Source organism: Amblyomma americanum, chromosome 8 (genome assembly GCF_052857255.1).
Source record: "Amblyomma americanum isolate KBUSLIRL-KWMA chromosome 8, ASM5285725v1, whole genome shotgun sequence".
Lineage (NCBI taxonomy): Eukaryota > Metazoa > Arthropoda > Arachnida > Ixodida > Ixodidae > Amblyomma > Amblyomma americanum.
Window position 1 is genome coordinate 37,567,189 of NC_135504.1, and position 21,914 is coordinate 37,589,102.

The 21,914-nt window shown below is 48.4% G+C and overlaps 1 protein-coding gene across 1 annotated transcript in view; it reads right to left on the bottom strand.

The window, feature by feature from the left end:
• Positions 1-21,914, bottom strand: part of LOC144101385 (ribosomal L1 domain-containing protein 1-like) — a 486,157-nt gene that overhangs the window by 224,010 nt on the left and 240,233 nt on the right. The gene's annotated exons all lie outside the window — the stretch shown is intronic.

The following is a 21,914-nucleotide window of genomic DNA, read 5'->3' on the forward strand; positions in this document are numbered from 1 at the left end:
CTGTTACCACAGCTTTTAGTCCCGGCTCCTCCTTTGTAAGAAAGGAAAATAAACTTGAACTTGAACTTGAATTGCAGCAACACAGCAAAGTGGGCGGGGGTACTGCATATTGAAAGAAAGAAACAGCGAAATTAAAACGAATGACCAGGGAAAGGAAAAAAACATGTACAGCGCTTGCACTTGCCTTTCCTTTCTTTGCTCCTTCATTTTAGTTGATAAAAAATGGCTGGGGTTCAAGGTGGCTGGAACCTAGTTATTCGGGAGAAAGCTTTGTTAAGCATGCTCTACACTGCCTCCGATCAAATGTCAAGGTCAAGGAACGAAGTCAAGGTCAAGGTCAGGTACCCAATGATCATAGTCATATAGTCACGTGGTAATACTACCATAGCTTGGACCTTATTACCAAGCAGTTTGGTTTGACCTTATGATTCATTAAAAGTCATTGACGATGTGGGGATCACTGTCTGAAGTCAAATATCAATTTTAAGGGTTAACGTCAAAAGTCAAGGTCAGGTACCAAAGGTTTAGTAATATTATCTCGTGGTAATTCTTGGGTCGTACCACCACGCAATTAGGTTCGGTGCACATTAAAGAACCCCAGGTGATCGAAACTTCCGGAGGCCTTCACTACAGCGCCCCTCATAACCTGAGTCGCATTGGCACGTTATATTTCAATAAATCAATACCCAACGCTTATTAAGGCGAAATCCTTGGCAGGGAATGAAGAGGTACACGAACTGGCTCGAGGTCACATTCCGAGCTGGCTCCCATCCACCTTCACACACACACAACTCGGACAAAGACAAGCTGATAGAATACAAGAATATATAGTTCAACACTGTCGACTTAACAGGAAGTTACTTCCAGGAGCTGATCGCCAGCTCGCCAAAAAGGAGGAAGTCATTGTAGACGGTTGCAAACGGGCACATATCCTAATCCGCACATATTAAGCAAATCGTACCCGGGGCAATACGGCGGAAAATGGTAACTTTGCCAGATACAGGCAAACATGATCCACATAATATGGACATGCACACACTTATAAAACAATTCAGGGACCATTAGAAATTTAACATCGGAGGCTCTGATGTTCAACGCGGACCCTGATAAGCAAAAAGAAGACATCAATGAACCCCACGCTGCCGGCAGGGACCAAGAGATCCGAGCAGACTGCTAGCCTTGAAGGTTAAAACCTCTTCGAATTTTATTGAAGAAATAGTCTTGTCTCTTTTTAATAGACCCTTTAGGAGAAAAGCAGGCGACATCGGTATGTATATTCGCGGAAGGTACAGAAAATCCCAAAGGAAAATGTGAGGTAAATGTGAGATAAATGATAAATGTGAAGGCCTCGCTTAAGTTAACTACAACGCAGCGAGCCATGGAAAGAAAAATAATACTTGTAACGCTAAAAGACCAGAAGCGGGCAGAGTGGGTGAGAAAAAATACGGATGTTAATGACATCCTAGTCGAAATAAAGAGGAAAAAATGGCTTGAGCAGGACATGTAATGCAAAGGCAAGACAACCGCTGGTCCTTGAGAGTAACGGAGTGGATCGCAAGAAAAGGCATGCGGAGCAGGGGGCGGCAGGAGGTTAGGTGGGCGGATGAGGTCAGGAAGTTTGCAGGCATAGGATGGGTGCGGCTGGCAAAGAATAGGGTAAATTGGGGAGACATGGGGTAGGCTTTTGCCCTGCAGTGGGTGCAGTAAGGCTGATGATGACGATGATACCCCAGCTGGCTGACCAAATCTGGAACCAATTTTCGCGATTACATTCGAATCAAAATCGGAAGCACTGCTTGTACAGGGTTCCGTGTGGTGTCATACAATTTTTCGTTACATCTGCTAGTCAAGTTGGAGGCTAGCTTGCAATAGAGATTCGAACCGACAACATATTCACCTTGAATAATATGCCTTCCCAGACTCCTAAGACAGGGTTAACGTGTTCACCGAGATGTGATATCATGGTCATTTCCTTTCCTCAAAACCAACTTTCGGTTTAAAATTGTGACCCAACTGTTCATCGTACGCTACTGCGGGCGGCGTCATACGATTTCTCAATGCATATAGCATACGTGGCGGTGGTGGTGGTGGTGGAAAATCTTTTATGCAGATACACTTACGGAAGGGACCCAGAGGGAGCCCTAGTTCTGGTCGCCAGTGGCGTCGGCTGCCGCACGGGCTCGCCCGACCAAGGCCCGTTGGGCCTGCAGGTCAGAGCAGCGGAGCAGGGTCACCTCTCAATCCTCCCGGATTGCGTTGGGGTGAGGGGGGATAGCAGAGCTGGAGGGGTAGGCCCACACCATGTGGTAGATGCCCGAAGACTTCTCCGCACAGTGCGGACAGCTGCCCGAGAAAGAAGGGCCAAGTGTTTGGGAGCTGCCGGGCACAGCAAAGTATCGATCGGAGCAGAAGCCGCTCCTCCGCCTTTGAGAGGCCTTTACACGGGCCGCGATGAAGGCCGTGGCCAGATTGATAAAGTAAAACAATGCCTCTGAAGGAGTAAGCTGGAGTGGATTCGAATTTCTGATCGTCGGGGTGTAAGAGGGGAATGCTCGGTGAGAGAGCGCGCGGGCGGCGGCGTCAGCTGCCTCAGTTCTCTCAAGGCCCATGTGAGTAGGGGCCCAAATGATATTCCCGTGAGCGGGGTCCCCTGTGTAGACGCTGGGAGCCAGCCTTGCTCGACGTTCCGACAGCCCCTTTCAAGTCGGAAATAATTGTTTTGTAAGTAGGGTGAGATGCAGCCAACGGAATGGCAACCTCCTCCGCGTGTGTTATGTCACGGGCTCGTGAAGTAAGGCCGTTCACTGTTTTCGATTCGTCTACCATCCCGCACGATGAGAGCAGAAGGCATCCACGTAGAATATACCGTGCGTCTGGGAGACGCGAGACGCTCATGTCAGTGGCACATACGCCGCTCAGCCAGGTTGGAGGCTTCCCTTAGGGCGCGGTTCGGGTATTCACCGAGATATGTAAGACATACTGAGTCATTTCCTTTCCTCAAAAACCAACGTTTTCTTGCTCATTACAGGTATTCGAAGCGAGTGTCCGAAGTGTTTCACTCGCACCATTATGGATCCTGCGTTTTTTTGAAATCGGCGTTAGGACTCGGACTCGCCGTGCTGGCTCAGTGGTTAGGGCGCTCGGCTACTGATCCGGAGTTCTCAAGTTCGAACCCGACCGCGGCGGCTGCGTTTTTATGGAGGCAAAACGCTAAGGCGCCCGTGTGCTGTGCGATGTAGTGCACGTTCAAGATCCCCAGGTGGTCGAAATTATTCCGGAGCCCACCACTACGGCACCTCTCTCTTCCTTTCTTCTTCAACTCCCTCCTTTATCCCTTCCCTGGCGGCATGTTTCAGGTGTGCAACGATGTATGAGACAGATACTGCGCCATTTCCTTTCCCCGAAAACCAATTATTATTATTAGGAGGCGCATAAAATTGGCTTTTTAGGTAAAGGAAATCGAACAGTGTCGGTCTCACATATCGCCGGAGGACGGGATAAAGGAAGAAATGAAAGAAGAAAGAGGTGCCGTAATGGAAGGCTTCGGAATAACTTAGACCACCTGGGGATCTTTAACGTGCCCTGATATCGAACAGCAACACAGGCGCGTTAGCCTTTTGCCTCCATAAAAACGCAGCCGCCGCGGTCGGGTTCGAACCCGGGAACTCCGGATCAGTAACCGAGTGCCAGAGCAGCTGAGCCACCGCGGCAGGTCCCATTTCCATTCGTCAAAACCAACTTTCAACCCTATTTTACGCATCGATTGTATTGTTTACAAGAACTAGACGGTGTACTTCTTGAGGAAAAAAAACTGGGACAGAGTACAGGAGCGTCCCTTTCCTTCTAAAGAACTTCCTCCTTGCTTTAAACAATCAACTCTGTACAGTTCATAAAGATATTATTATTAATTGGTTTTTTGGGGAAAGGAAATGGCGCAGTATCTGTCTCATATATCGTTGGACACCTGAACCGCGCCGTAAGGAAAGGGATGAAGGAGGGAGTGAAAGAAGAAAGAGAAATAGGTGCCGTAGTGGAGGGCTCCGGCATAATTTCGACCACCTGGGGATCTTTTACGTGCACTGACATCGCACAGCACACGGGCGCCTTAGCGTTTTTTCCTCCATAGAAACGCAGCCGCCGCGGTCGGGTTCGAACCCGGGAACTCCGGAAAAATATTGAAAATTAGTTTTCTTGGGAAAGGAAATGGCGCGGTGTCTGTCGCATCTTGGTTGACCCGCCGCGGTGGTTATGTGGTTAAGGCGCTCGGCTACTGATCCGTAGTTCCCGAGTTCGAACCTGACCGCGGCGGCTGTGTTTCGATGGACGCTGTGGCGGCCGTGTGCTGTGCGATGTCAGTGCACGTTAAATATCCCCAGGTGGTCGAAATTATTCCGGAGCCTTCCACTACGGTGCCCCTTTCTTCCTTTCTTCTTTCACTCCCTCCTTTATCAAATCCATTACGGCGCGCTTCAGGTGTCCGCCGAGATGCGACAGATATTACGCCATTTCCTTTCCCTAAAAGAAAAATTTTTAGTTCGGCACCCACATTCACCAGCTTTGCTTTGAGCTTTTGTGGCTCTGAAAAACAAAAGAGTTCTTTGAGGCACTGCTTGGCTGAAATTAAATAAATAACTGGTTTTGTGGGAATGGAAATGGCGCAGTATCTGTCTCGTATATCGCTGGACACCTGAACCGCGCCGTAAGGGAAGGGATAAAGGAGGGAGTGTAAGAAGAAATGAAGAGAGAGGTTCCGTAGTGGACAGCTCCGGAATAATTTCGACCACCTGGGGATCTCTAACGTGCACTGACATCGCACAGCACACGGGCGGCTTAGCGTTTTTCCTCCATAAAACGCAGCCGCCACGGTCGGGTTCGACCCCGGGAACTCCGGGTCAGTAGCCGAGCGCCCTAACCACTGAGCCACCGCGGCGGGTGTTTGGCTGAAATTGAAAATGGGTTTTAAAGCGTAACCCCCTCACCTCTTTCATTTCATGTCGCCATTCTGCCTGCTATCCTTTATTTCCGCTGCCTCAGCTCAGGTAGGTGCTTCAGTATCGATGGCAGATGCCGGGGCTAATTATTTTAATAAACCACTACTACTACTGATGCGTAAGCCTTGTATGGCTATGTTTGTGGTTCGTGTCATCACGAGCTTGTCATGAAGAAAACGTTCGAACGATTTGAGGTATAGAATGATTGCATTAGATAGACCATCAAAAAATCTAGCAGGGGAAATCATGAGGTGCATGTTGGGTAGTTAGTTAATTAGAACCAAGAATGGCCAGAATGTGGGCGGGGCCGCGCAAAAGTGGCGCTAAATGTGAAAAAAATTGGAAGTGTAGACGGAGCAAAGCGCGAGTATAAAGAGAAGCAAAGAGAATGGGGGTGTCAGTGTACGCATTCCTCCAAAGCAGGTGCCGCAGTATTCTCGTAATTTTGGGGGGAATGGAAATGGCACAGTATCTGTCTCACGTCCGTCGTCTCTGCGGACACCTGAACCGCGCTGTAAGGGAAGCGATAAAGGAGGGACTGAGAGAAGAAAGGAAGAAAGAAGTGCCGAAGTGGAGGGCTCCGGAACAATTTCGACCAGCTGGAGATCTTGAACAGGCACTGTCATCGCACAGCCCACGAGTGCCTTTTACGTTTGCCCGCTATCGAAACGCGGCCGTCGCGGCCGGGTTCGATGGAGGCGAAACGTCGAGCAGAGAAATAGAACGAAGACGAACCCGACCACGTCGGCTGTGTTCCGATAGAGGCGAAACGCAAAAGGCGCCCGTGTGCTGTGCGATGTAAGTGCATGTTAAAGATCCCCAGCTGCGTTTCGATGTAGGCGAAATGCAAAAGGCGCCCGTATGCTGAGCGATGTCAATGCACGTTCAAGATCCCCAGGTGGTCGAAATTATTCCGGACTCCTCCACTATGACACCTCTTTCTTCCTTTCTTCATTCACTCCTTCATTTATCCCTTTGCTTACCGCGTGGCTTGAGTATCCACAGAGAGATGTGAGACAGTTACTGCGGCATTTACTTTCATCAAAACCATTTTTAATTTGTTTGTGAGGAATGGAAATGGCGTAGTAAGTATCTCATCTAGGTGAACACATGAACCGCGCCGTAAGGAACGGGAAAAGGATGGAGTGAAAGAATGAAGAGCTGCCATAGTGGAGGACTCCGGAATAATTTGATCATCTGGGGATCTTTGACCACCTGCCGCGGTGGCTCAGTGGCTAGACGCTCGGCTACTGATCCGGAGTTCCCGGGTTCGAACCCGACCGCGGCGGCTGCGTTTTCATGGAGGAAAAACGCTAAGGCGGCCGTGTGCTGTGCGATGTCAGTGCACGTTAAATATCCACAAGTGGTCGAAATTATTCTGGAGTCCTCCAATACGGCTCCTCTTCCTTTCTTCTTTCACTCCGAAACGCGGCCGCCGTGGTCGGGTTCGAACACGGGTACTCCGGGTCAGTAGCCGTGCGACCTAAACGTGGCCGCAATAATAATAATAAGAATAATTGATAATTGTTTTTTTGGGGAAAGGAAATGACGCAGTATCTGTCTCATGTATAGTTCGACACCTGAACCGCGCCGTAAGGGAGGGGATAAACGAGGGAGTGAAAGAAGAAAGGAAGAAATAGTTGCCGCAGTGGAGGGCTGCGGAATAATTTCGATCACCTAGGGATCTAACTTGCACTGACATCACACAGCACACTGGCGCCTTAGCGTTTTTCCTCCCTAAAAACGCAGCCACCGCGGTCAGGTTCAAACTCCGCAGTAAATTGAAAATTGGTTTCTCAGGAAAGGAACTGGAAATTGGTTTTGGGGGAAGGAAAATGGCGCTGTATCTGTCTCACATATTGGCGGACAACTGAACCGCGCCGTAAGGGAAGGGATAAAGGAGAGACTAAGAGAAGGAAGGAAAAGACGCCGCAGTGGAGGGCTCCGGAATAATTTCGACCTCTTGGGGATCTTTAAAGTGCACTGACATCGCGTAGCATACGCGTGCCTTTGCGTTTCGCCTCCATAGAAACGCGGCTGTTGCGGTCGGGTTGGAACCCGGGTGCTCTGGATTAGTAGCCGAGCATTCTAACCACTGAGCCACCGCGGCGGGTTGACATATTATAGTGCGGTTGAGGCATCCACTTATCCATGGGGCCAGTTATGCTCTCCTCGTTTCCTCAAAATCATTATAGAACGTTGTCAAAGCCAGCGCCAAAGAACGCCAACGACCTATAGATTGAAAAGATAATAATAATAATAATAATAATAATTGGTTTTGGGGGAAGGAAATGGCGCAATATCTGTCTGATATATCGTTGGACACCTGAACCACGCCGTAAGGGAAGAGATAAAGGAGGGAATGAAAGAAGAAAGGAAGAAGAGGTGCCGTAGTGGAGGGCTCCGGAATAATTTCGACCACCTGGGGATCTTTAACGTGCACTGACATCGCACAGCTTGAAAAGATGAAATTTAGTTTTGGGGGAAAGGTAATGGCGCAGTATCTATGTCACATCTCAGCCGACACCTCAACCGCACCGTAAGGGAAGGGATAAATTAGGGAGAGAAAGAAAGGAAGAAAGAAGTGCCGTAGTGGAGGGCTCCGAAATAATTTCGACCACCTGGGGATCCTTAGCGTGCACTGACATCGCTCAGCACACGGGCGCCTTCATGTTTCGCCTCCATTGAAACTCGACCACAGCGGCCGGGTTCGAACCCGGGAACTCCGGCTCAGTAGCTGAGCCTTCTAACCACAGAGTCATTACGGCGGGTTTTTGCGTTTCGCTGTCATCGAAGCGCAGCCGCCACGGCCCGGTCAAGAGATGGAAAGAAGTTATGTTTCCATCGTTGCAGACCACGGAAAAGCAGTAAATTGAGTCGCGCACGCAAAGGCTGGCTGCAGCTGTCCTTACTGGACTGAAAGCTTTGGATGCACACTTCATCGACAAAACTGGCTGTAAACACTTGGCATATGTAACGGCGGAGCCGAGTCTGCTTTGATCGTCGAGGGAATTATGCTACATTCGTGTGAGCTGTGGCCCGAAAGCCCATTAAAAGCCAGAAATTCCTGCCAGAGGTTACCTAAAAAATACTGTGTCTCGTTATTGATCTATCTGTTGTCCTTGCCAATCCTCGGAGAAGCGGCTGCCTCTGATTATTAGTGGACCCCAGTTCTCACCTTATACGATGACTTGTCACGGTGGCCACCACTCTCTTGGAACTGCTCCCGGTTGTGTGTAGTTCCGAGCAACAGCCATAGGTCCCTCAGAGTCGTCGATGTCTTCCGGGCGAGTCCTGCTGCGCCTTATGATGCAGGTCGGTCTGGGGCCTGGACATAGCGCACTGGCCTTTGCTTGCACTGGCGTTAGAGACACGTCTCATTCGGCAGAAGACCACGTATACCAAGCGCCTCGCGCTCACGTGCTCATCTTTTCTTCTCTTCGCCCGCTTGTCTCGTGCTCTCTATCACGTCGTCGTCTTCCCATCCCCGGCGGTAGAAATTATTCTGGAGCTCTTCACTAGGGCAGCTCCTCCCCTTTTACGCGATAGATCATACAGCTCTTTTGGTCGAAAAGTAGTAGTAGTAATATAACACATTTATTCCAAAAAGGTAGGATAGGGTGGCGAAAATACAGATTTTGGGTGGAGTCGTTATTTCAGGGGCCCAATGTCCACCGCAGTTGCTCTTGCTTGGGATATCAGCTTTCGCTGCGTCGCCAAGTCAGAGCTGAGCAGGGCAGACTCCCACTGTTGCTCGGAGTGATGTTTGTCTAGTTCGGGGGGCTTGGGACCGGAGCAGCCCCATGTTACATGATATGTTGTTGGAATTCCGCCACACCAGGGGCAGTTGCTGTCATATCTGTCGGGGAAGATGATGTGGTACTTGTGTAGGTTAGGAAAGGTGTTCGTCTGTAGTTGTCGCCATTCCTTCGCCTCTGCCGCCGTTAGCTTACGTTGTGGTGAAGGATAGACTTGTCTTTGTGCTCGGAGAAGGAGGAGGGAAGGGTGAGGTCGGGGAGGTTAGTCGCTCGGTTAGTATATCCTCGAGCTAGACTGTCCGCGGCCTCGTTTCCCTCGAGCCCAGGAGTCCAAGTGATTTGGTGCTTGCATGTGGAATTTTGAACTTGTGGGGTAGTCAGAATGGGAGCGACGGAGTGTGGAAGTCTGCCAGAGAGGAAGAGGCGACACGCGGACTGGGAGTCGGTAATAATTTTTAACTCATTTCCCGTAGCATCGCCGTGCTAGATTGCGAGGGCAATTGCAGCAGTTCCTGCTACTGCCATTGACGTAGAGGGCACCGCGTTTCGGAAATAATCGGAAGTTGCGCAAAAAAATCGTATCACGGTAATTTGTGGTTCTAGTTGTAGTGAAGACGACGACGAAATGCTGTACGCGTGATGCTCACGCGCGCTCGAATAGGGGAATGGAGGAGGATAAGGATTGGATAGGGAGGTAAACAACAACCCCATTTTTCCAATTTTTCTATCCCAACGACACCTGATTTTCACTAACCATTGCCCACGCTATCAGCTTCCGCAAGTTAGGTTAACGAAGAATCTGTTAGCCTCGCTTCAGGTTAATCTGATCTCCTTGCAACAAGTTGCAGATACGCAGGCTGACCCCGTCTTCTATTATGACCATATTTTCATGTCCCAAGCGAAACATATGCCCGCAAATATCCCAAATGGTCTCCTTTCTGAACACCTACAGAATTTTCCTCTTCATACTGTTATCTCCACTGATGCCTCCGGCAGCCGTGAGAAGCTGGCGGTTGGGATATATTCGCAGGAGCTGGCTTGGAGCTATTCCGTTCGTATCCCAGATTATACTCCCATATTCTTCACAGAGTTTCTGGTCATTGGTTTGGCTCTTCTCAAACTTCCTAGGTATGTAGCACGCGTTCTTATTCTTGCAGACTGTCTTTCAGTTCGTCTCTCTACAAAACTCGTGGAAATCTTTATTGAACCGTTCCCTTACAGTTCTTGTTCCGCGCACAGTGCGTGAGATCCGCTTTGTCGGGGTACCTGGGCATTCGGGCGTCTATTTTAACGAGGTGGCTGATTTATTGGCAAGGTCAGCTCTCTCAGCGCTCCTGCAGTCTATCCCGTCCCACACCTCATTCTGTTAGAAACTTCACGTTTCTAGCGCTTCCAACATATTTCAGCCAACCTGAGTGATCCATTGCTCAATATCGTGGATTTTAGCCACTTAAAGTTCCCATGGAATATCAGGTGGTGTAAGTCAAGGCTTTGTGAGGTGTCAATGACGCTTCTGCGATGCAGAATCCGTCACTTAAATTTGTACTTATGCAGATGTGGGTTCCCTGCGACAAACCTTTGTGTATCATGTGGGCAAGTTGAAACAATAGATCATTTTCTCCTCTCTTGCCGGCGGTTCGCAGTTCAAAGAAAACAGTATTTGGAGGTCCCTCTTTCGAGGTTAGGACTCCCACTGTCTGTTCCAGTTATTCTTTCGTTCGGTGCGAGCGCAAAGGAATTCCCGTTTCTCATTTGAGGAAGCGTCTTTTGCAAATTCCATTTCATAAACTGGGCTTGCCTGTGTCTTCCGCGGTTGTTCTTTCCATTGGCGCTTCTTTGCTTGGACGAAGCGACAGGAGTGTGCGCTCTGCTGTGCAAAATTTTCTTCAAGAAACGCAGCGACTCCCATTCTAATTTTTTTCCCGCTCTCAGTCAGTACGACATTGCAACATTACAGGCATTGTATACTATTATGCACATTAAGCAATTGTCCCGTCTTCGATCTCCAAGTTAACTGGACCTCTTTCCTTCCCTCTTCCAATCTATCAGACTACATACTATTGCCACTGCTTTTCCCGTCAAAACTTTCCTGTATCCAGTAATTAACCGCCTGTGTCTTGGCAACTCCCCCGTAGTGGGTATGTGCCAGCAACGTCTGAGGCCTTCCTTCCTTCCGTTAAGCACTGTCTTCGGCTACCTTCATGATTACATAAGTGCAACTGATCGATTACCTTGTTAGCTGTATACAAAATTTTGTCGCATGTGCAAAAATGCTTGATTCTATTTATGGTAATTCATGTTTCTTTAATTCGTCGACTGTTCCAATTGTTATTTTGATTTAGTCTTCTCACGCTTATATTTCCCCGCGCAAATGCCTCATTGGGATTATCTACTGAACCTTGGCCAATCCCCCTGTGTGGGTATGTGCCATGCTTACTAAGGAGAAGAAGAAGAACAACAACACAACTGCGTTCAGGTGAATAGCCACCCGATTCTTGGCCGATCCCCCAGTGTGGGTATGTGCCATCTTTTGATAGGCTAACAACAACAACAACACATAGTGTTTTGTGTGTTTTTTGTTGAGTTTTTTTGTTAAATGTTATGAGCCAAAGCCAGGCAATAAAGAAAAAAAAGAGGGTAGCTAGAGGACTACCCGCCCGAAAAATTCACCGGTGTTATGCTCCCACGTGCTTTTCCTTTTTGTTAACTGCGTTCAGGTGAATAGCCACCCGATTCTTGGCCGATCCCCCAATGTGGGTATGTGCCATCTTTTGATTGGCTAACAACAACAACAACAACGACTACCCGCCTAGGCGATGGCCGAAAGGTCTTGACTCTCAGCGGTGGCTTCGGCCCCAGTCGGACGAGTTGTAACTGAATCGCGGGGTCGGAGCTCACTAGTCAGGTCTCCCATTGGTCTTTCGTCTTTACACCTCCTCCCTCCCGGGGGGGCATGAGGACGTTGCCATTGTATGTGGTTCAAGTTGGCCCTAAGTTCACAGTTTGCGCATTTGTCCGAAAATTGCCCTGGGTACATAAGACTCCAGGGGGCCGGGTTTGGAAAGGTTTGTAAGCGGCGCCAGCTGATAGCATAGTGCTGTGTAATTTATCTGTAATCCACCATGTGATTCCCGTCTGTGAAGACCACCTCGCTCGGTTCCACTCAGATGGAAAAGCCTCGGGCGAACTCGTAGGCCGTCTCATTACCAGGCAGGGATACATGTGCTGGTGTCCAGACTAGTGATGTGGAACTGCTTGTATGTGGTCGATTGCTGCGTCTGCTGTCTTCTTGTCCGATTTACGATACAGCATGTTTTGCTGGATGATGGGTGAATGTGGCACTCAACCAAATTTTTGGCTGTTCGTCAGGAGGTCATTCAGCAGCAATTACCTCCCTCAGCTTCAGCGGCTCTTTTCGCTGACATCTTGCCGCCCATCGATTGCATCCGACTGCCGACCGGTCCACATTCCGAAACGGGAATCAGAGTTCATCTTGTAATACGCCTCCGACCCAGCATTACCCCAATACCGCTGATGTCAGTCAGGATCCTTCATCGCGCCCAGATTCGCCCACTCCAGAACCGACAGCTGCTCGTCAACCATCGTGAACCGCAACTGCGGGTAATCCTACTTCGCTCCGTATGCACAGGCACACGTCACAAGAAGCTACCCGCAAAGTTTAAAGACTATATTATGGAATAGAAGAACTATTACCTCTCAGAATTTTTTTGAAGTGCGGCGGAAATGTAGTCAAGAAGACGACGAAGCGGGGAATGGAGGAGGGTAAGAAATACAGAAAGACTTGCATGAGGTCGATTGCTGTGTCTGCTGTGTTCTTGTCTGAGTTATAATACAACAGTAATGACCGATGATTGATTGGTGCGTCATAGGCGGTGGCTCGTAAACGAGATCATTGTAATTAAGTTACTAATTAAAGAAATGAAAAAAATGAAAGAAGGAAAAGGAATTGGAAAAAAGGGTATTCAAAGGTGTAAAAGAGCTCAGAATGAAAAGTCAATGCTCGTTGATGATATTTAAGAAAAGTTTGGGTGTGTAATTGATTAATTAATTAATTTCAGCAATTGACAAAAATGAAAAATGCGTTCAAAGCGTTCAAAGGTGTCAACGTGCTCAGAATGGAAAGCCTAACCCACTACGCTATCGCGTCATGCCCTTCAGGCGGAGCTTAAGTGTCCTCTCCAATTCTTCACCTTTCATTCCTACCTTCCGCTCTTCTGTTAAGCGCGGTTGAAGTGGACACTGACAGTTTTGGGGAGTGTATGGATTATTAAATGGGGTTAAGTTGCTCCCGATGTGGAGTGCAGCATGTGTCTGAGGGAGCTTGTAGGAGTGAGGCCTAGGCCAGAAAGAATGTGCCGCCCCGTAGTGGTGGATGATAGACGCTGGAGTTACGCTGTACGATGGGCTTCGATAACCCCATTTAGGGTATTGTAGACCCCCTTAAGGAGGATACAGGCATTCGACGTCTACCTGGGGACACTGAGGGCCGTTTTATAGTTTTGCTTCATTAGTGCATTTACTTTTGCTTCCCCCCACCCGCTTCGTAAACTAGCAAATATGATAGAAAGTATACCATTCGACTTATTACAAATGCTTGTATCAGGCGACGGAGGTCGTGCTCCCGTATCCCTCGTTGCGGCTCGCAAATTCGACGAATCAGTGTCATGGCCTGGTAGACGGCGTTGGTGAGTTTAGTAATTGCGTTCTTGCCGTTGTTCTGAATAATGATGCCCCAGTAGACGTACCTTATCAACCTCAGGTACTTATTTATCCTCGATGTTGACTTGAATAATGGGACCCGTGTCTGTGCAGGACTTTGGAGGGTGCAAGAGCAGTAGTTTGGATTTAGTCGGTAAACAGGCTAGGCCCACCGCCGCGATGATACCGGCCCCAGCCTGGAGGGTTTTCTCCACTTGGCTGACATTACCACTGGATATCCAAAGGCTAATGTCATCCGTGTAGAATGAGTGGGAGAGGTATAATTTTGAGGACTTTCGCAATGGGAATGGGTGTAATGTTGAAAAGCAATGGATCTCGAGAGAGAACTGAGCCCTGAGGTGTACCTCTGCTGCCTAGTTGGAAGCGTGTAGCGGCTCCAATATATCCCCTCCCACCCACCAAATACCTCTCTAAACTTGAGCACGTGACATGGCGACAGGTCCAGTTCTGTACCTTTCTATCCCCAGCTCACCTTGCCCTTTCTCCTCTGAATGCGCCCTCTGAGGGGCACCCAGAGCGGACTTTCACCATATCATCTACACTTGGTCTGAGCTCCAGCCACAGACATAGAGCGATGGGAGATGGAGATGTACAGCTCGTACCATGGTAGGCTGGGCTCTCTAAGTGTCGCTGAGAGCCACAAGCTCCAGGCCACCCTACGCGATATCTAGCCGACCCATTAGTATAGGCTGCATATATAAGGCTCGATAATCAATAAGCGTTTTCACCACCTCCATCGATAAGCGCGAGAGTTTCGGCGCCATTTTCTTACTTCAGAATAAACTTTAATTCATCAGACCTCGGCATCGCAGAGTACACGGGTGCATTTCGCATTTCGACGCCGTCGCAACACGTTACTGAGCAGTGGAGTGTTTAGATGGAAGTCACAGGACACGTGCGAAGCCTTTCGACAATTGCTGTTAGATGTGTCTGCGCGGGCAGTTGTTGTTGCGACTGAAGGAAGAATGAAAAGAAAAGTGCACGGGCCTGCCCAGTGGCTGAGGCTGAGCCACAATCGCTGCCACGTGCAGACAGTAGGAGAGTTAGAAGAGATGTGAGAGGAAATACTGAATGAATAGACGCGCGTCGCAACAACCGGATCATCCCAAGCGACGACGACGGTTTAGTAACAGGTACACCAGGTGGCAAGGAGCGCTCACCAATGCTCCTGGATCAAAGCCCCAAAGGGCCAGGAAGTCACACCTCTATGCCCCTTGTATGGGCTTCACATTCACCAGGTTTATGTACCTCACAGTCAACTGACGCTACGCGAAGCCAACATTTGGTGGCTCCACAGCGTCGGTTATGATGACGTTTTAGGAATTCTAAAGACGTTCAGGTAGGTGCAGTTTATGAGAATTCAATGTCCCAAAGCGACACAGACTATCAAGAGCGCCGTAATTTCGACCACCCGGGGTTCTTTAACGTGCACTCACATTGCACAGTACGCAGCCCTCTAGAATTTCGCCTCCGTCGAAATTCGACGACCGCGGCTGGGATCGAACGCGCGTCTTTTAGGTGCTCAGCCGACAGCCATAACCACTAAAAACTGTACCTGCAAGCCGTAACTATCCCCCGCCGCGGTGGCTCAGTGGTTGGGGCGCTCGACTACTGATCCGGAGTTCCCGTGTTCGAACCCGACCGCGGCGGCTGCGTTTTTATGGAGGCAAAACGCTAAAGCGCCCGTGTGCTGTGCGATGTCAGTGCACGTTAAAGATCCCCAGGTGGTCGAAATTATTCCGGTGCCCTCCACTACGGCACCTCTTCCTTCCTTTCTGCTTTCACTCCCTCCTTTATCCTTACCCCTACGGCGCGGTTCAGGTTTCCTCCGATATATGAGACAGATACTGCGCCATTTCCTTTCCCCCAAAACCAATTATTATTATTATTAAGCCGTAACTATACTGTATTTGTTAAAAAGCCGAATAAATATTTATTATCTAGCGTACTATTTAATGCAATTATTATGTTTTCTGATGTCTGCCCCCTTCAATGTTACTATGACGCCAGGAACATCTTTATTCATCCATAATCCTATTTTTAAATACGCTCGTATTACTGGCCTTGTTTCTGTGAAACGCACTGTGCACGTCTATGCAAAAGTGGTCTGCGTTCGTTCTTGCTTAGGACAAGAAAGGAACGTTTACAGCAGGTGTTCCTGCCGTGTAAAATTATTGCTTCATTTGAGGTTCAGCTTAGCAAACTCAAAATAGTTTCATGTTGCTGCAGATAACCCCCATCGGGGCCGCTGCGCCTCACCGCGCATGCGTGGATGATACCACTTTCCTTCTTTCTCTCTTTTCGTTTCTCTATATATTTCCGAGCTGGGAATAAAGCGTCGTCTTTTTGCTCTGCGAATCGGCCTTGTTTTCATCGCGTAACTGCCGGCCTTTGGCCGGTAGATCGTAACACCTGTCCTGAGTAATAAGAATTTAAATACATAATTTAAATGCTAAAATAACCTTTCAAGTCATACTGGCCAGACAAGATCCTAAAAGAACGCTGGAATCTTCAGAATGCATGAGCTGTGTGCATTTAGTCAGTCAGTCAGTCAGTCAGTCAGTCAGTCAGTCAGTCAGTCAGTCAGTCAGTCAGTCAGTCAGTCAGTCAGTCAGTCAGTCAGTCAGTCAGTCAGTCAGTCAGTCAGTCAGTCAGTCAGTCAGTCAGTCAGTCAGTCAGTCAGTCAGTCAGTCAGTCAGTCAGTCAGTCAGTCAGTCAGTCAGTCAGTCAGTCAGTCAGTCAGTTTTTATTTGCAGGCAAATCACATCATCCTGCGGGTCGCAGAGACTAAAGGCATGGTTGCCTGACGTGGTCTCTGCCCCGTAACAAAAGGAGCAACCTACAGCAGTACAGCAGAGAGCTGGTACAAAAAAGAGAAGCTGCGTTACAGATAGTACACGCGTACATACAACATATGTCTGTACTTAAGCACTATGGACAGTTTTTTTTTAAAATCACATTGAAGATTTACTCAAATATCACAAAATCACGTAAAAAGAAGTCAACAATTGAAAACAAAATTTACATTTATCATTGTTACTTAACAATCTCATCGGAAAACAAAATTGCCCGCCGTTATGCAGGTTATGCAGGTTTTATGAGCATACTGCAATAAGCGCAGTTGCTACAACTCGTAAGTGTAATTTTTTGACCAAAGCACTAAAATTACACTCTTGCTTCTCATTTCTGCCAGATTCACGATATCTGGCTGTGGACGAGCTGCAGGCAGCCTCTCGTTGATGAGGGACAAAATTTGGTTGGACACTCTGGCAGGAACCGCCTCCTTGATTTATTTCAGTGCCAGTGAGAGTTTTCGCAAATTAAGCTAATTAAGAATTGTACTTTTTCTTCAACCTTCGGGCCTGTCCAGCTTGTGCAATTAGTATAGTTTTCGCGTTTAATTAATTAACGAATTACAATTCATCAACCAAATTGTTTTGCGCAGCAAAATGTCATCACGCACTATCTAACGCAATCAAGCTTTTCCTCAAATATATTTACAAAACGACACAATCTTGTGGAGAAGCTATGTCGACATCCATGGCTACTGTGACGTCGAAGTGTAATTTTTGCGTTTAATTAATTAATTAGGCCACATTGACCAGAATTTTCCCACAGCGAGATCTCATTGCACACTATCTATCGCAGCCAAACTTTTGCGCATTTATCTTCACAGGACGACGTGAATGTGCGAAGAAAGTCGCTGACACGAAACTCTGGACATAGCCATCTAATGCTTTCACATTATTAACTAAAAGAATGAGAGTTAGGTGGAGCGCATATGGCAGGTTCTCTTAGATCATGAATGGCAGTTTACCGGTATCCCTCAACAGAAAAATATACAACAGCTGTATCTTACGCTGTATGCTGTATGCGTTAAGAGACAATAAGGGCAATGCCATTAGCAATGGGGATAAGATAGCTAAAGTAGCTGAAGAGTTCTACACAAATATTTGCAGTAGGCAATGCAAACAGGACGTTAATGATGGAGACAGTAGCGCACAGCAATGCGTCATCCCGCCAGTAAGGAAAGAGGAAATAATGAAAGCCTTAGAAGCAATGCAAACGGGAAAATGCAGCTGGTGACGATCAGGTGACAGCAGATCTGTTGAAATACGGGGAGGAGATTCTGCTAGAAAAACTAGCCACCCTGTATACGTAACGTCTTATGATCTCGACCGTACCTGAAGCTTGGAAGAACGCAAGCATAGTCTTAAATCACAAGAAAGGAGACGCCAAAGACTTGAAAAATTACAGACGGATCAGCTTACTGTCCGTTGCCTACAAGGTATTTACTAAGGTGATCGCTAACAGAGTAAGGGCAAGCTTAGACTTTAAGCAACCAAATGATCAGGCAGGCTTTAGTAAAGGATATTCCATAATGGATCATATCCACGTTATCAATCAGTTGATAGAGAAATGCGCAGAATATAACCAGCCCCTATATGTAGCCTTCATTGATTATGAGAAAGCATTTGACTCAGTGGAAACCTCAGCAGTCATACAAGCATTTCGGCATCAGGGTATAAATGAGCCTAATGTCAAAATACTGGAAGATATATAGAGGAACTGTACAGCTACTGATGTCCTCCATAAAGTCAGCACTAAATTTGCAATAAGGAAAGGCGCCAGGCAAGGGAGAACGATCTCGCCCATGCTATTCACCGAGTGTGTACAGGAGCTATTCCGAGGCCGGAATTGGGAACAGTTCGGGATAAGAGTTAATGAAGAATACCTAAGTAATCTGCGATTCGCTGATGACATTGTCTTGCTGAGTCACTCAGGAGAACTGCAAATCATGATCAATGAGTTGACAGACAGAGCAGTATGGTGAGTCTAAAAGTTAACATGCAGGAAACCAAAGTAATGTTCAAGAGTCTAGAAAGGGAACAGCAGTTCACAATGGGCAATGAGGTGCTGGTACAGGAATACGTCTACTTAGGGCAGGTAGTGACAGCTGATGCGGATCATGAGAGGGAAATAACTAGAAGGATAAGAAAGGGGTGGAGCGCATATGGCAGGCTCTCTCAGATAATGAATAGAAGGCTACGAACATCCCTAAGGAGAAAAGCGAACAACAGCTTTATCTTGCTGGTACTCATTTACGGGGCAGAAACGTGGAGGCTAACGAAAAGGTTTCAGCTTAAGTTAAGGACAGCACAGCGAGCCATGGAAAGAAAAATGATAGCTGTAACGTTAAGAGACCGGAAGCGGGCAGAGTGGGTGAGGGAACAAATGCGTGTTAATGACATCCTAGCCGAAATAAAGAGTAAGAAATGGGCTTGGACAGGGCATGTACTGCAAAGGCAAGATAACCGCTGGTCCTTAAGGGTAACGGAGCGGATTCCAAGAGAAGGCAAGCGTAGCAGGGGGCGACAGAAAGTTAGGTGGGCGGATGAGATTCGGAAGTTTGCAGGCATAGGGTGGGCGCAGCCGGCAAAGTACAGGGTTGGTTGGAGAGACATGAGAAAGGCCTTTGCCCTGCAGTGGGTGTAGTCAGGCTGATGATGATAATGATCTTAGCAGTACCCCCTAAGGGGTAGAAACGTGGAGGCTTCGGAAGTTTGCAGGCATAGAGTTGGCGCAGCCGGCAAAGGACAGGGTTGATTGGAGAGACATGGGAAAGGCCTTTGCCCTGCAGTGGGCGTAGTCAGGCTGATGATGATAATGATCCTAGCAGTACCCCCTAAGGGGTAGAAACGTGGAGGCTTCGGAAGTTTGCAGGCATAGGGTTGGCGCAGCCGGCAAAGGACATGGTTGATTGGAGAGACATGGGAAAGGCCTTTGCCCTGCAGTGGGTGTAGTCAGGCTGATGATGATAATGATCTTAGCAATACCCTCCTACGGGGCAGAAACGTGGAGGCTTAGGAAAAGAGTTCAGCTTAAGTTAAGGACAGTGCTGCGAGCTATGGAAAGAAAAATAGCTTGTTGTTTATTTAGCATTGCTAAGCGCCAAATGTGTGAAATCACGGTTTTATTGAGGTGGATACTGCCACTACGTACCTGAAATCACAACTGAGGTGTCCTCTAACACAGGGAGCCAGTTTAGAGGTCTTTCCTTTTCTTAAAATCAACGGTGTACAATGTTATCAACATCAACGAGCCCGATGAACGCCAGCGACCTGTTCCTACAGTGCCGTGTTTCTGCCACAATGTGGTCAACGCCAAAGCATGTAACGCACATCTCCCTGTCAGTAACGATCTGTTACTATCAATATCCCTCAAGAAAAACGTATACAACAGCAGTATCTTGCCGGTACTCACCTACGGGGCAGAACCATGGTGGCTTACGAAAAGGGTTCAGCTCAAAGGACAACGCAGCGAGCTATGAAAAAAAATGATAGGTGTAACGTTAAGAGACCGTAAGTGATCAGAATGGGTGAGGAAACAAACGCGGGTTAACGACATCCTGGTCGAAATTAATAGGAAGAAATGGGCTTGGGCAGGGCATGTAATGCAAAGGCAAGATAACCGCTGGTCCTTAAGGGCAACGGAGTGGATTCCAAGAGAAGGCAAGCGTAGCAGGGGACGGCAGGAGGTTAGGTGGGCGGATGAGATTAAGAAGTTTGCAGGCATAGGGTGGGCGCCGCTGGCAAAGAATTGGGTAAATTAGAGAGACTTGAGAAAGGGCTTTTCTCTGCACTGGGGACAGTCAGGCTGCTGCTGATGATGATGAAAGCCTTAGTACAACCTTTTTTTTTAGGACGGAGGATGACATACTTCATTACGAACATATTTTAGTGGCAACTAATAGAACTACGTGTCCATGAAACGCCGCCTGATATGTGTCAGAGCCATCACGTTGATCATAATTGAATGCGAATGCGCAGTTGTGCTCTGTGTCAAACACGAATCTTCAAATAGTCTCACTCCGGATACAGAAACCGCCGTGCGGCAGTGGAATAACCGTCGATCAGGAAAGCGCAAACAAATATACTGACATGAGCAGGCTTCTCTAGATCCCTCGAGTGGTGCTGTCCGGAGCAAAGCAAGCTAAATTTTGAAGCACTGTCACGGGTATCAGAAAAGGATTGCATGGGCTGGAGCGTATAAATCCGCACAGATGGCAAGCGTTCAAGGACCGTCAACATGATAGAGCAGCTGCTGTAAGACTTTGCTTGATTGGCTTCACAGCAGGGCCCTCCAATATTGTAGTAAGACACGCTTGAAGCCTGTTCAAACAAGAACAGTAACACAGCATCTGCAAATGCTGACACGTGTGCGCTAGAAAATTAATTTTGCGCACTACGTATCCATCCACTCATTTCTCATTTTCTTTTTGTTCTCCATAATGCCTTTCTGTTTATGTTTCAGCGCTCACATGCCCTGCCATTCAGTCGCCCGGGCCTGTTTCTAATTACACCCATCCAATTAACCTTAACGCGCCAGCATCGACTGCCCGGTGCTGCTGAGCCGAAAGACGAAGGAGAGGAGAAACCGTGTGAGGTGAGGGCATGCCCACAATTCCTGCTTCTGTAGTACGCTTTGTCTGCTAGGCTGTTCTAATTGGTGCGAAGCAAACTCTGCACATCATCGCCTGTTACGCATCGGAGGCCCAAGAAGCCGGTCCCCCACCACATTCACCGCCAACTACTTATTAAACCTCTCCCTAAAAATATGCACCTCACCTACCACGAACCCCGCCGCATAGCTCGCGCACGGGCGCTCCACAAAAACTTTGACATGGAACCGGATGCCGTTTGGGTGGATGCCGCATGCACGGGCCAGGACGCGGTTGTAGCCATCACGAACCCCTCCCTACAACCGATTGCTACCCTTCGCATATCCCCCACTGCCACTTCGGAGGAGGCTGAAGAGGCCGCTATTGCCCTAGCCATCACGCGCACGGAGGCCCGGTATATAGTATCGGACTCTAAAACTGCCATACTAAATTTCGCCCGCGGGAGAGCTCACGTCCCTGCATTTCGCATATTGAACTCCCTCGCCGCACACCCGCCCCGCCACATGGAGCTCATATGGGTGCCTTCCCACTCCGGGAGACGGCTCCAAACACGCATCTTACCCTCCCCTTATATACGCTCACGCTATCACCAAGTCCACACAAACCCCTCCTGTATCCTCTGGCACCACCCCAAAGCAACTCTTGATCATATTATTTTCCTCTGCCCAGCGGGTCCTCCCCCGCGGGGCTTGGAGCACCTTACCACTTGGGAGGCTTGGCAGACACTACTGCGCTCCGAAGACCCGGTCAAGCAAGCCATCGCCGCAGGCCGGGCTGCCAGCGTCATGAGCCTCCGGGACATGAACGTTTGAGCGCAGTGGAGCCGTGCGGGGGCCCAAGGACCTGCGCGTCCTAAACTCCTTTGTGTCCATTAAAGTTTGCACCACCACCGCGAGCAATTTTTTTTTTGTGCGTTGCATATAGCGTGGGTGATTCTTAAAAGAGCATACGTTTGGGAACAGC